Source organism: Ascaphus truei, chromosome 1, assembly GCF_040206685.1.
Source record: "Ascaphus truei isolate aAscTru1 chromosome 1, aAscTru1.hap1, whole genome shotgun sequence".
In the NCBI taxonomy this organism is placed as follows: Eukaryota; Metazoa; Chordata; class Amphibia; order Anura; family Ascaphidae; genus Ascaphus; species Ascaphus truei.
Window position 1 is genome coordinate 525094052 of NC_134483.1, and position 14635 is coordinate 525108686.

Sequence of the window (14635 nt, forward strand, 5' to 3'; positions counted from 1 at the left end):
GCCACCGACCAGCAGGGCTTTCCCAGGGTGCCACGATCTCTCACGATGTGAAACGGATATAGAACTCTCACCACATCACATCCGGATCAGAGAACCAGTCACGTGACCCGGCAGGGGAAAAAGTTTTTGCGTCTTGCTTCTACCGAGTGGTATTAAAGTTTGGCAATGTCTCTGCAGTGTCCCAACCTCCTAGCCGCCAATGAGTATGAATAAAAATAGCCAATAGCTCACACTAAACACTTCCCTATGCGTTTCTTCACACAAAGGGTGATTTCATCAGGGGATATGTGGTTACCTACGTCATAGCTATTTATATGTGTGTAAACCAATCAGCCTCCTCCCTTGCTGATTGGTAATTGATAGATACCTTTTTGTAATTAGCAAATCTTTGAAAAATCTATCAATTTGTGAACATACAAATAATGCACATATACACAACTGCAATAATTGCCTAAATTAGTGTGAGCTATGGCTGTTGATAAAATCCTTGTGAGTGTATTGCCAATGATTGGATATTATGTCTTCAATAAAAAAGGAAAAAGAAAAAAAATGTCCTGTGTAAAAGATAAAAATAAAATAAAAAAAATAATGAAAAAAAAAATATTTGAAAAAAAAATACAAACTCTGGATACCGGCTGCTCTCTGCAAGGAACCAACGATCTCCCAGTGAATCTACAGAAAGACAAAAAAAGAAAGCGCCCGATCCTAGTGTAATATGAAACAAAACATTTAATAACCAGACCAAAATTCAAAAGATGTAAACTCACAAACAAATGTGAATAAAAAATTCACAAACAAATGTGAATAAAAAGCATGTAATGAGTATACTCATTCGCCAACTGTGGGATGGACTTGTTTTGCTCACACGCCAACACTCTCTTCAATGGAGTCCCAGACCGTCTCAGCCACCGACCAGCAGGGCTTTCACAGGGTGCCACGATCTCTCACGATGTGACCCGGATGTAGAACTCTCACCACATCACATCCGGATCGGAAAACCAGTCACGTGACCCGGCAGTGGAAAAAGTTTTTGCGTCTTTCTTCTACCGAGTGGTATTAAAGTTTGGCAGTGTCTCCGCAGTGTCCCAACTTCCTAGCCGCCAATGAGTATGAATAAAAATAGCCAATAGCTCACACTAAAAACTTCCCTACGTGTTTCTTCACACAAAGGGTGATTTCATCAGGGGAATTGTGGTTACCTACGTCATAGCTGTTTATATGTGTGTAAACCAATCAGCCTCCTCCCTTGCTGATTGGTAATTGATAGATACCTGTTTGTAATTAGCAAATCTTTGAAAATGAATGGTATTTCATCTATCAGCATATAAATCTAATAGATGAAATTTACAATGAAAAGCAAATAAATATCAAAGACCAACAATGCATTAGTTATACAAATAATTAGTAAAATCCTGTAAATATCAAAAAATGGAAGTGCACATAGGCATATAACATTTAATTGATAAATGGAGATCACAACCAGTCATGTTTTTAATTAGGTGTTAATCCACTATGTGAATATTATTATCATCAATTTCCCATTAAATGGATGGTAACTATTGGTTATCCCATTAGATTATATATAATATTTAACCTTTAGGTTGTACCTCCTATATCTTATATAAACATGACTGATTATCTGTCTCCAGTACAATATTTATTTAATAATCCACCATGTAGCAAACAAAATACATATATGATTAAAGTGTATTTAAAAACAAAATAATAATCACAATAATTTTAATTTTAATCCTATAGTTTTGGGATCAGTGTTGACCATCTCATGATCAACAGATTCCCCAAATGGGCCGGTATAGGATTATTCGGTAAATTAACTTTTAGAAAGATGAAAACATTGTTTAAACTTACAAATAGTTAGATGTTGAATGACCATGCATAGATAGAGAATGATTGTATCATTATATAAATAATTGATTCATTTGAATAATATACTAACTACTGTGAGTCTACCTTAACTATATAATTACAAAGTGACTGGATAATAACATTATAAACCTATAAATCGAAAACATAAGCAAAGATGAAACGCATACAGACTTAGACTTTGTATCCCAGAGTCACATGCATTGCAAACCATAATAGATGCATCATCTGCGTAGTTGTCAAAAGCCAACAAAGGGACCTTAATCTTCTTAAGTGATAATAATTCTACAATATACTATGTGTAATAAATGTGTACATTTTTATAATAAAGTGAATTATTATGTGTGTATGTGTATTCTATTGATATTCCCATAAACTATGTGAATATATTTAACCCTAAAAATATACATATATGTATTTAAAAATATATGTCAATTAGTGATGTGATATTTTATTTAATCTATGTTATGTGCTTCAATATTTTTATATATATTAACAAAAATAACAATATTTAGTTGTTGTAAACCTAATATATTCCAGTGATATATGTTATTGTACCTAAAAGTACCGTGAATACTATGAAAAATTGCATATTAAAAAATAATATGTATATGAAATAATAAAATGTATTTTTTATATATATAAAAGAAAAAACATGAAAAAGCAAAAGTAATTGAATGATTTAGTCAGACCAACTCAGAAGCACCCCATGAGACAAACAAGAAGGGAACACGTCAAGCATGTTCAACCCAGACCTCCATGCATTAACCTATTAGGGTATTTTAAATAACTGTACTAACATCTATACAATCTTTTAAACCAGGTGGACTAAGGGTATTTAGAACATATCCAATATGTTTCTCGTAGATTTAAACTCTTATGTCTATCACCACTTAATAAACTGGATTTTATAGTTTCAATACCCATTATTTTTAGTGTTGCAGGATCTCTGTTATGATTTAGATGATAATGACGAGATAGACTATGTGTTTGCAGACCATGTATTATATTTCTACGATGTTCTAAGAACCGTGTACTTAAGGGACGGCTCGTTCGACCTATATATTGCAGGCCACATGGGCACATGATTGCATAGACTACAAAATCAGTTAGGCAGTTTATATGTCCTTTAACAGAGTGTACTGATCCATTAGAAGTGGATACAATACTAATAGTAGTATTTAGATGTTTGCATGTTATACACCTAGATCTTTTACATAGAAAATTGCCATTTGCATTATCACATATATGTGTTGTATTTGCTGTAGATTTTAATCTACTGGGTGCTAATATGGATTTAATATTTCTTGCTTTCTTGAATACAACTGGTGTCCTTGTAGGTAACTTATAACACCAATGATTGGATAATTCAATAGAATGTTCCAGTGGGAATTTAGTATAGATTTAATTTTGGAAAATGAATTGCTATATTGGGTAACAAATGATGGTATATTAAATTGATTCTCTCCCCTTATATCTTGTTTTTTGCTGTTGTGTTCTGCTTTTAATTTAGATTTTTCCAGCAAATCACATCTTTCCAAACTGCCTACCTGTTTAAATGTTTCCTCAATGATGGCCCTATCATATCCTTTTGTTATAAATTTATTGACTAAAACATCCCCCTGGACCAGATAGTCCGAGTCCCGAGAACAATTTCTCCTGACCCTTAGGAACTGGCTCCGGGGGATGTTTTCAAGACATTTGCCATAATGATTACTGTTTTTATGTAGATATCCATTTGAAGACACCTTTTTGAAAAATGTTTTAGTGACAATCTTTCCATCTTTGTTAGTACTGAGCTCCAAATCAAGAAAACTGATTTTATGTCTGTCTACTTCCGATGTGAATTTTAACCCCATGTTGTTAATACTGAAAGATGAAAAAATATCTAGCAGTTCCTCTTCTTCGCCATTCTCGGGACTCGGGCTATCTGGTCCAGGGGGATGTTTTAGTCAATAAATTTATAACAAAAGGATATGATAGGGCCATCATTGAGGAAACATTTAAACAGGTAGGCAGTTTGGAAAGATGTGATTTGCTGGAAAAATCTAAATTAAAAGCAGAACACAACAGCAAAAAACAAGATATAAGGGGAGATAATCAATTTAATATACCATCATTTGTTACCCAATATAGCAATTCATTTTTCAAAATTAAATCTATACTAAATTCCCACTGGAACATTCTATTGAATGATCCAATCATTGGTGATAAGTTACCTACAAGGACACCAGTTGTATTCAAGAAAGCAAGAAATATTAAATCCATATTAGCACCCAGTAGATTAAAATCTACAGCAAATACAACAAATATATGTGATAATGCAAATGGCAATTTTCTGTGTAAAAGATCTAGGTGTATAACATGCAAACATCTAAATACTACTATTAGTATTGTATCCACTTCTAATGGATCAGTACACTCTGTTAAAGGACATATAAACTGCCTAACTGATTTTGTAGTCTATGCAATCATGTGCCCATGTGGCCTGCAATATATAGGTCGAACGAGCCGTCCCTTAAGTACACGGTTCTTAGAACATCGTAGAAATATAATACATGGTCTGCAAACACATAATCTATCTCGTCATTATCATCTAAATCATAACAGAGATCCTGCAACACTAAAAATAATGGGTATCGCCCCCCTCCCCTTCCCCCTCCCCCCCTCCCCTGTTCCTCCCCCTCCCCTCCCCTGTCCGTCGTCTGGTTTGTCTTGTCTGTCCTGTCTGTGTTGTCCTTGTTTCGTATTGTGGCAGTTAACGTTGCCGGATGTATGCTTAAAAAACATTATTGGGGAGAAGTAACACAATGGGCTGTGATACAATGTACAAATATGCGACCATAATAAAGAAAAATTTGAAGTTGAAAATAAATAAATAATGGGTATTGAAATTATAAAATCCAGTTTATTAAGTGGTGATAGACATAAGAGTTTAAATCTACGAGAAACATATTGGATATATGTTCTAAATACCCTTAGTCCATCAGGTTTAAATGATTGTATAGATGTTAGTACAGTTATTTAAAATACCCTAATAGGCTAATGCATGGAGGTCTGGGTTGAACATGCTTGACGTGTTCCCTTCTTGTTTGTCTCATGGGGTGCTTCTGAGTTGGTCTGACTAAATCATTTAATTACTTTTGCTTTTTCATGTTTTCTTCTTTTATATATATAAAAAATACATTTTATTATTTCATATACATATTCTTTTTTAATATGCAATTTTTCATAGTATTCACGGTACTTTTAGGTACAGTAACATATATCACTGGAATATATTAGGTTTACAACAACTAAATATTGTTATTTTTGTTAATATATATAAAAATATTGAAGCACATAACATAGATTAAATAAAATATCACATCACTAATTGACATATATTTTTAAATACATATATGTATATTTTTAGGGTTAAATATATTCACATAGTTTATGGGAATATCAATAGAATACACATACACACATAATAATTCACTTTATTATAAAAATGTACACATTTATTACACATAGTATATTGTAGAATTATTATCACTTAAGAAGATTAAAGTCCCTTTGTTGGCTTTTGACAACTAAGCCGATGATGCATCTATTATGGTTTGCAATGCATGTGACTCTGGGATACAAAGTCTCAGTCTGTATACGTTTCATCTTTGCTTATGTTTTCGATTTTTTAGGTTTATAATGTTATTATCCAGTCACTTTGTAATTATATAGTTAAGGTAGACTCACAGTAGTTAGTATATTATTCAAATGAATGAATTATTTATATAATGATACAATCATTCTCTATCTATGCGTGGTCATTCAACATCTAACTATTTGTAAGTTTTAACAATGTTTTCATCTTTCTAAAAGTTCAATTACCGAATAATCCTATACCGGCCCATTTGGGGAATCTGTTGATCATGAGATGGTCAACACTGATCCCAAAATTATAGGATTAAAATTAAAATTATTGTGATTATTATTTTGTTTTTAAATACACTTTAATCATATATGTATTTTGTTTGCTACATGGTGGATTATTAAATAATCATTGGACTGGAGAGAGATAATCAGTCATGTTTATATAAGATATAGGAGGTACAACCTAAAGGTTAAATATTATATATAATCTAATGGGATAACCAATAGTTACCATCCATTTTATGGGAAATTGATGATAATAATATTCACATAGTGGATTAACACCTAATTAAAAACATGACTGGTTGTGATCTCCATTTATCAATTAAATGTTATATGTCTATGTGCACTTCCATTTTTTGATATTTACAGGATTTTACTAATTATTTGTATAACTAATGCATTGTTGGTCTTTGATATTTATTTGCTTTTCATTGTAAATTTAATCTATTAGATTTATATGCTGATAGATGAAATACCATTCATTTTCAAAGATTTGCTAATTACAAACAGGTATCTATCAATTACCAATCAGCAAGGGAGGAGGCTGATTGGTTTACACACATATAAACAGCTATGACGTAGGTAACCACAATTCCCCTGATGAAATCACCCTTTGTGTGAAGAAACACGTAGGGAAGTTTTTAGTGTGAGCTATTGGCTATTTTTATTCATACTCATTGGCGGCTAGGAAGTTGGGACACTGCGGAGACACTGCCAAACTGTAATACCACTCGGTAGAAGAAAGACGCAAAAACTTTTTCCATTGCCGGGTCACGTGACTGGTTTTCCGATCCGGATGTGATGTGGTGAGAGTTCTACATCCGGGTCACATCGTGAGAGATCGTGGCACCCTGTGAAAGCCCTGCTGGTCGGTGGCTGAGACGGTCTGGGACTCCATTGAAGAGAGTGTTGGCGTGTGAGCAAAACAAGTCCATCCCACAGTTGGCGAATGAGTATACTCATTACATGCTTTTTATTCACATTTGTTTGTGAATTTTTTATTCACATTTGTTTGTGAGTTTACATCTTTTGAATTTTGGTCTGGTTATTAAATGTTTTGTTTCATATTACACTAGGATCGGGCGCTTTCTTTTTTTGTCTTTCTGTAGATTCACTGGGAGATCGTTGGTTCCTTGCAGAGAGCAGCCGGTATCCAGAGTTTGTATTTTTTTTTCAAATATTTTTTTTTTCATTATTTTTTTTATTTTATTTTTATCTTTTACACAGGACATTTTTTTTCTTTTTCCTTTTTTATTGAAGACATAATATCCAATCATTGGCAATACACTCACAAGGATTTTATCAACAGCCATAGCTCACACTAATTTAGGCAATTATTGCAGTTGTGTATATGTGCATTATTTGTATGTTCACAAATTGATAGATTTTTACCTCTGACATCTTAATATTCATGTATGTATATATAATCATTTAATTATTTGCATATCATTTGGTGTGGAGTGAGATATTATCTGAGGGGCGCAGTTTTTTCTTTATATATAGTGACGTCTCAGTCCCAGCGTCGGATCTTTTGTCCAGATCAAAGGCAGGAAACACTGTACTTTCTAAGCAGGGGTCTATTTACAGGGTACAAAGCAGGTACAGGGTTAACTCATAACACAAAACAGAAACAAAAGACCTACCTCATTCCAGGAGTACTGACTAATACTGCTTAGTCCCTAACTAATCGTGGGAGAACTAAACTCTTTCCCCACTTTACCCAGTGTACCTGCAGCAGGTCTCCTTTCAGTCTCTCACAGGGCTGTCTGTGTGTGTCTTCAAATCAGTCTAGCAGCAGCGTCTCTCACCTTCTCTGTATAACTCTCAACAGTGTGTGTCTGGCAGCATGGGGGGAGGGGGAATCTCTGTATCACTTCCTGACTATACAGGCTAGGCTTATTAGCTCATTAACTCTCAGCTGAACAGACCTTTCCAAGATCTATGAGAGCTGTAAAGTACCACAACTGCCCCATTCTAACCCTTAGAGGGCAGTGACGGCATCACAATATATATATAAAAATATATATATATATATATATATATATATATATATAGTAAACAAGAACAGATGGCACTCACTAAAAGATAGGTGCTTATCCCATAGGTATTGAATAGGTAACAGAGTACCTTACCAGGCAGACAAGGAGATCCAGGACCACGCAGCAAGAAAAGAGACAGCACTCATGGTAAAGTCCAAAACGATGTATTTAAAAGGCACAATCAACCGACGTTTCGGTCCTAACAACAGGACCTTTCCCAAGGGAGTGCTCATACAATACATATATTGCTATATATACATACAAAGGGGCCCCAGCACGCAAATAGATACAATAGACAATTGTCAATTTGAATAAGTCAATAAAGGTATATTTGGCAAAATTTGTAGCAGCTTTACAATATACCCAAATGCAGGGTATAGAGATCACATTTCGCGAAACAACAACTACAATAATGTGGAGGGAAGTGAGTGGTTGGAGGTGAAAAAGGGGGATGGAGGATAACAGCAATGTGACGACAAAAGGAGGATAAAAAATAAGCAATATCGCTAAACACTTCATAGGAGGCTATTGGATGGCTAACATACAGTGCAAGTTCCACCTTCTAAAGTCAAAGCCTGAAACAGCTGGAGGAAAACAAGTAACTATAAGTTAAGCAAATAAGGCAAAATACGAATCCTCTGCTGTTGAAAACATCTATGACTCTCCTGGGGCAGTCTGCAATGGTCCCTGTGACAGGGGGTTCCCAGGAAAGCAGCATCGTGGATGGGTGCTGGTGGATTTCAATTGTGTTGCTTTCTTTGTACACCAGCGAATTTCTTCTTGACATAATAAGTCCCAGGGTTCTTAGGCTTTGGAGTCATCGACACGTTTTCTTTATTCTCCTTTGCCTTTCACTTTGGCTTTGAAACAGCTACCGCCTTTTGCTTTGTCGTGGTCGGCACAGCACAAGAAAGCAGTCCGTAGAATCGGGGGTGATCCATGGAAGCAGATGGAAAAATGCACAATGCAGTAACTGGACAAGGGCAAGTTCAGATAGAGATGAACGTGTGGGAGGCTATGCAATTTATGTCACCCTTTTATACACTATGATAACCAAACGAACAATAGTGTCCAAATATCAGTGCGACAGAGCATTGAGGTTAAACGTAAATCTTTTTCTTAATGTCCCTTAGTGTGAGCCATTCAGTAAAATTCAATGGGGTGTTTATTCAGATCCAGATTCAGGCTAGTAAAGCATCAATTGCCGACAGTTGACTCATATAATAGTAGTAGCCATATAGCAAGGCATACATCTCTAAGTGGGATTTATGGTGTAATAGGGAAAGAAACAGCTCATAAAGCAATTCAATCCTTTTAACCACCACACTTGTAAGAGAAACTACTTAGAGTAAAATGGCCACATTGATATAAATAGCAGCAAACGAAACCTCCATTAGAAAACTCACAGTTTGATGAGGTAATGGCTCCAGAGGCGTGCATCCAACAGGGAAATGTAGACACTGGTAGAATCCTCAGAGGAGGGGTGTGGAGCACAGCAAGCAGGAAATGAACGGGAATACAGCACACAAAAATTCAATAAAAACTATTTATTGGGTAACGGACAAGAGAGACATCAAAAATAGGGTACAAGGACCAACTCTGATGTGTTTCGGGTGCAAATGTCCTTTGTCAAAGAGTATAACCCTTCCTGGTAGTCTTGTGCATTTTATAGGGATGAAATGCAGGCAGCTGCCGATACCGGAAGTGATGTCAGCAGTGCGCCACAAATGTCTCGTGAGTCATACCACAGACACTCATAGTAAGCACAATAGCGCCACCTAGGCAGGCGAGCTAACCAGCAGATCATCTATACAAAAGGATAACACATTCACCAGCACACTATGAGAAAGAACAGAAGAACAATTATTTATTTATTTATTTATAAAATATTTTACCAGGAAGTAATACATTGAGAGTTACCTCTCGTTTTCAAGTATGTCCTGGGCACAGAGTAAAACAAAATAACACATGGTTACAAATACAGTTACATAAATGAACAGGGTATACATTATATACAATACATTGCATGCACAGTTAAAGAAAATATATATTATGAGCGTATGAAACAGTTACAGACCAGATTAAAGTGTGAGACAGCCTTAGATTTGAAAGAATTTAAGCTGGTGGTGGATATGAGAGTCTCTGGTAGGTTGTTCCAGTTTTGGGGTGCACGGAAGGAGAAGGAGGAACGTCTGGATACTTTGTTGAGTCTTGGGACCATGAATAGTCTTTTGGAGTCTGATCTCAGGTGATAGGTACTGCATGTGGTAGGGGTGATGACTAAAGCACATCAATCAAGAATATTTGGATCTATGTCAATCTCACAGCATAGAGTGACTAAGTAATAAATATAGCAGACACAAGAAAATTATGAAAAACAGTGTACAATATATATTGAAATGAAAATTAAAACAATGAATGAATGTATAATAGATCAATCAAACCAAACAAAAGGGAATAAAAACATGTACCCCAATACAAATATTAATGAATTAATTAATGTATTATATAAATCAAGAATATCATCACATGATTATATAAGCATGCTATGGGAGGCCCAGCAGTTGGATACAACCTGCAGCGCCGGCTGGCTAGGCCCTCCTCAGCTGCCGGGCCCAGGACAACTGTTTCTGCTCCCCCCCCTGTCAGTGGCTCTGTACACATCTATACCGCAACTATAGGGAATACCAATTATTGAACAGGCTTTAGAGATGTTGGCTCAGGATACAGACCTTAAGTCATTGCTTTTAGAATTTTGTCAAATTATTTTTGCTTTAATACTAAATTCTATTTGCTGATGCAGTAAAAAGCGATGAGTTCCAATGTTGCCCCTTCTAACGCAAGTCTCTCTATGGATCACTTTGAAAAATCACACGCCAGGCATTTCCGGAACATGTAGTTCATATGGTTCTGCTTTTTAGATGAAATGGCGATTAAATCAAGCAGAATTTGATGACATTTTTCCAAAATATTAAGACGGGTCAACTTTTATTTTACCTGGGGAGATTTGTCAATTTTAAAAGACAAACTTTAAAAAGTTGCAAAGTGTTCATCAAGTAAAAATCTCTACAGCTTGAAATATGGATTTTGCAAAACAGGAAAAAGAAAGAAGGAAAGAAGGAAAGAAAATCTGGGTCCTGCTTCCAGGTTGCGGATCAAGTGGAACGCAGAGTTGTGAAAAGTACATTAGGGAAATGTATAGAGGTTAAAGTCTCTGGTCAAGAAAAATAAATAAAGGAGATCGACAATCTAACTTATGAGGAGAGGCTTGCTAAATTAGATTTATTTACATTAGAAAAGAGGCTTCTAAGAGGGGATATGATAATAATATACAAATATATTCATTCCCCCCCACCCCCCAACCTCACATGGAACCGGGCTGGGGAATAGGTGTATTACCAGGTGTGTGTGGTGCTCTACCTGTAGGCTGCAGGAGTACTGAGTGGTCTGCTAGTTGGTAATGAGACAGGAACAGGACAGGCATGGACAGATCTCTGGTTTCATCTGGGTTGGACTCAGCGCCTCCAGCTGTGATGGAACCCATGGGGTGTGGGTGTCAGTCCCCATTACTGCACTATCATACCCCTCCTGCCAGGGAACTGACATCAGAGGCAGAAGTATCTTCGAATAGATTTTATTGTAGTGCTTGCTGCAGCAGCTCTTCCTTGCAGCATATCATTTTCTTTACAAGCCCCAGGAATTCTGAAGGGTGCATACCCGTCAGTAGGGCTCTGATCCCGGTAGTCTATAGGCCAGCCAGCCTAGAGTAAGCATGCTTGCCCCGCCATGGGGAAGTCTGACGGGAGTTGAGGACAACGGCCCTCTCTGTCCTCACTCTCTGAAGAGCTAAGGAAAAGACTCCCTCACTCCATGACGAGCAGGGTACAAAGACTTCTAACTTTTGGCTACTCCCCTAGAAACCTCTGGAAGGGGCAGGCTCATATACTGTACCCACCTAAAAGGGGGTGATGAAGTTGAGACATTAGGGGGTTTGACATAACCGCATTAGGGCCAAAGCACCATTTTGTTTAACTATTTTTAGTCCGCCATCTTGTCTTTGTGATTTTTAATGTCATCTTTCTCTGTGAAGAAATCTGTGTGAAAGAGAGAATGGAATGTTTTCGCTCCTAGCTGACTTTATTGATCTTTCCTCATCCAATCAGCTCCAAATGAAAGTGTAAACAGGCCAGATGTTATGAGAAGCCTGTGAGATAAGCTCAGATTCTTACTTTCTCATACAATGTGTCAAGTGGCAGAACTGACATCACATTTAACCCCATAATGATTTTTAGCTTACATACAGTTATTCAGTATTATTATGTATTACATAATTACATCAGCTTTAGTATTGTTATGTATTACAAAATGAGGTAATATTTAGTGACGTGCAAGCCCCCCCATAAAGGGGTGGAGCTTTAGGTTTTAGGGTATAAATATATGGCATACCGTGTTATCAGGGAGAGAGCTTTTTGTTTTGAAGCTGTCTCCGCTGTGTGCACTTGAAATAAACTCATTTGATAACTGAACTTTTGTTGTAACATTTTTACAGCTTTTACAGGGGCTTTTTTTAACAGGCCATGAGTCACCACCTACTGCACCGACACACTTTATTCGAGCAAATACCCAGTATGTACCTGGCAGATACCTGGAATGCGCCGCTCCTCACCTCTGACAAGCCCCGTTGCATTTGCCTTCCCAGCCTGGGTTCATGCCTGGCTGACGGGCGGCTGATCTGTTAAATGATAATGATTAGGATTTAATAGGCTGCAATGCTTCGTGTGTCTACCAGATGGCATAAATTCATGAATTGTAATGCAGTATATATATATATACTGTGCAGTATTGCAGCCAGCGGGAATAAAATGCTTCAATCCCTGCCTGGAAAATACCTCAATGCACTCGGCAGAAAACAGTCACAAACCTCAATACACCCGGGTATACCCGAATTCGTGGGACTAGCCGAGCTCGAATAAAGTGTGTCGCCAGTGTACATTCCTTCACTTTCAAGGGAAGCAGAAGGGGGTCACTGGCCGATAGATTAACCTGCTAATGCCTGGAATTTAAAATGACTTACAAAGCAGATACACTATGGGGAGAGAAACAGGTACTTATGGAACATACCCTGTATATAAATATATAATATATTGTGATTCCCACACCACGTTGCAGTCTCTTTTAGTCCAAATTGAAGGCTGGAAAAACTCTATTTCTCTTTACAGGGTTTATTTACAGAGATTAAATCATACAACAAGCCCACCGTCCCTTTAAGTTAAAACAAATCATAAAATTAAATATCTATTACCGTTAGGGAAAATAACTTAACTTTTCTTCAGCTCTTTCTAACGGTAGCTGGACAACTATACTGGTTCCCAGCTCAAAACATGTCCTGGCATACAGTATGCACCCCACATTAACAGTCTTAAGACAACAATAAAGTGTTTTCTTATCTGTTTGGAGCAGACGTCCCTGTTCAGCACAGTCTCTCCTCCTTTCCTTCCTAGGGGAACTCAGCCCCATGTGAACTCTGAGAAACTCCTCTGTAGGTCCACTGTCAAAGGCTGTGCCAGCCTTCCTTCTTTAGCTGGGGAGCACTTCTCTGTGCCCTTCTCTGGGACAGCAATCTCTCACTCTCTCTCAGCATGTGTCTCTCACACACAGGGCATCTCTGTATCTACCTTAAACACATGCTTATTCACTGAGGAGTCCAGCCTGATTAATTAGGCAGCATCTGCATTAGCCATTCCATGGAGGATTAACTCTCTGTGAGCTGGAAAAGTCCCATAGCTGCCCTATTTCCAGCAGCTAGAGGCCAGTGATGGTATCACTATATATTAACTTAACAAAGTGTGGAATATACAGCAGAGACTGCAACTATTCTAACACAAACCAGTGGCAATCGCCAAAAAGACCCAGGTACACCCAGGTATATTCTGGATACATGCCTTAAACTTGCCTTCAACTAGACCCAGCATTTCTGCATTGATTAATGGCCCATCAGATTAACAGCGGGGGTCCCAGCCAGTCCCATTCAAACTGAATGGGACTGCCAGGGACCCCTGCTGTGTTAATCCTATGGGTCATTAGTCAATGCAGAAATGCATTAAACTTGCCTTAAACTAGCCCAGCACATACACAGAATGTAACTGGGCTAGTTTAAGGCAAGCTTTAGAATAGTCGTGGTCTTGTCTGTATATATATAGTTGTGGTCTTGTCTGTATATATATATACAGACCCCGCTGTTAATCTGATGGGCCATTAATCAATGCAGAAATGCTGGGGCTAGTTTATGGCAAGTTTAAGGTATGTATCCAGAATGTACCTGGGTGTACCTGGGTCTTTTTGGCGATTGCCACTGGTTTATGTTAGAATAGTCGCAGTCTCTGCTGTATACACTTAGTTCAATATATACACACGGCAGCTCAAATGAGGAATAACTAGTTCCTAAATAACATGAAGAAAAACAAAAAATAAGAGCGCACAATCCTGAAGATAATTAATAACAATTTGATATTAATAATATGCAAATATTAAGTGACCAAAAGATAGCAAATAAGACAAAACAGAAATGTTATCAATAAAATACAAATAAACGGAGGGTGAAATTGCTGCAGCAATAGAGTTAATGAGGGGACCCCGAGAGTGAAGCTGAAAGTCTGATAATTCCTGAGGTGAATAGAGGCTGAAGCAACCTCTTTTTGAAGAAGTGAATAGCGACTCAAATGGCAGCTGCAATGCTAAAGAAGATCCAATGTGATAGATGGTAATATCAGTCTCTTACCCAAAGGGCCCAGATGTAA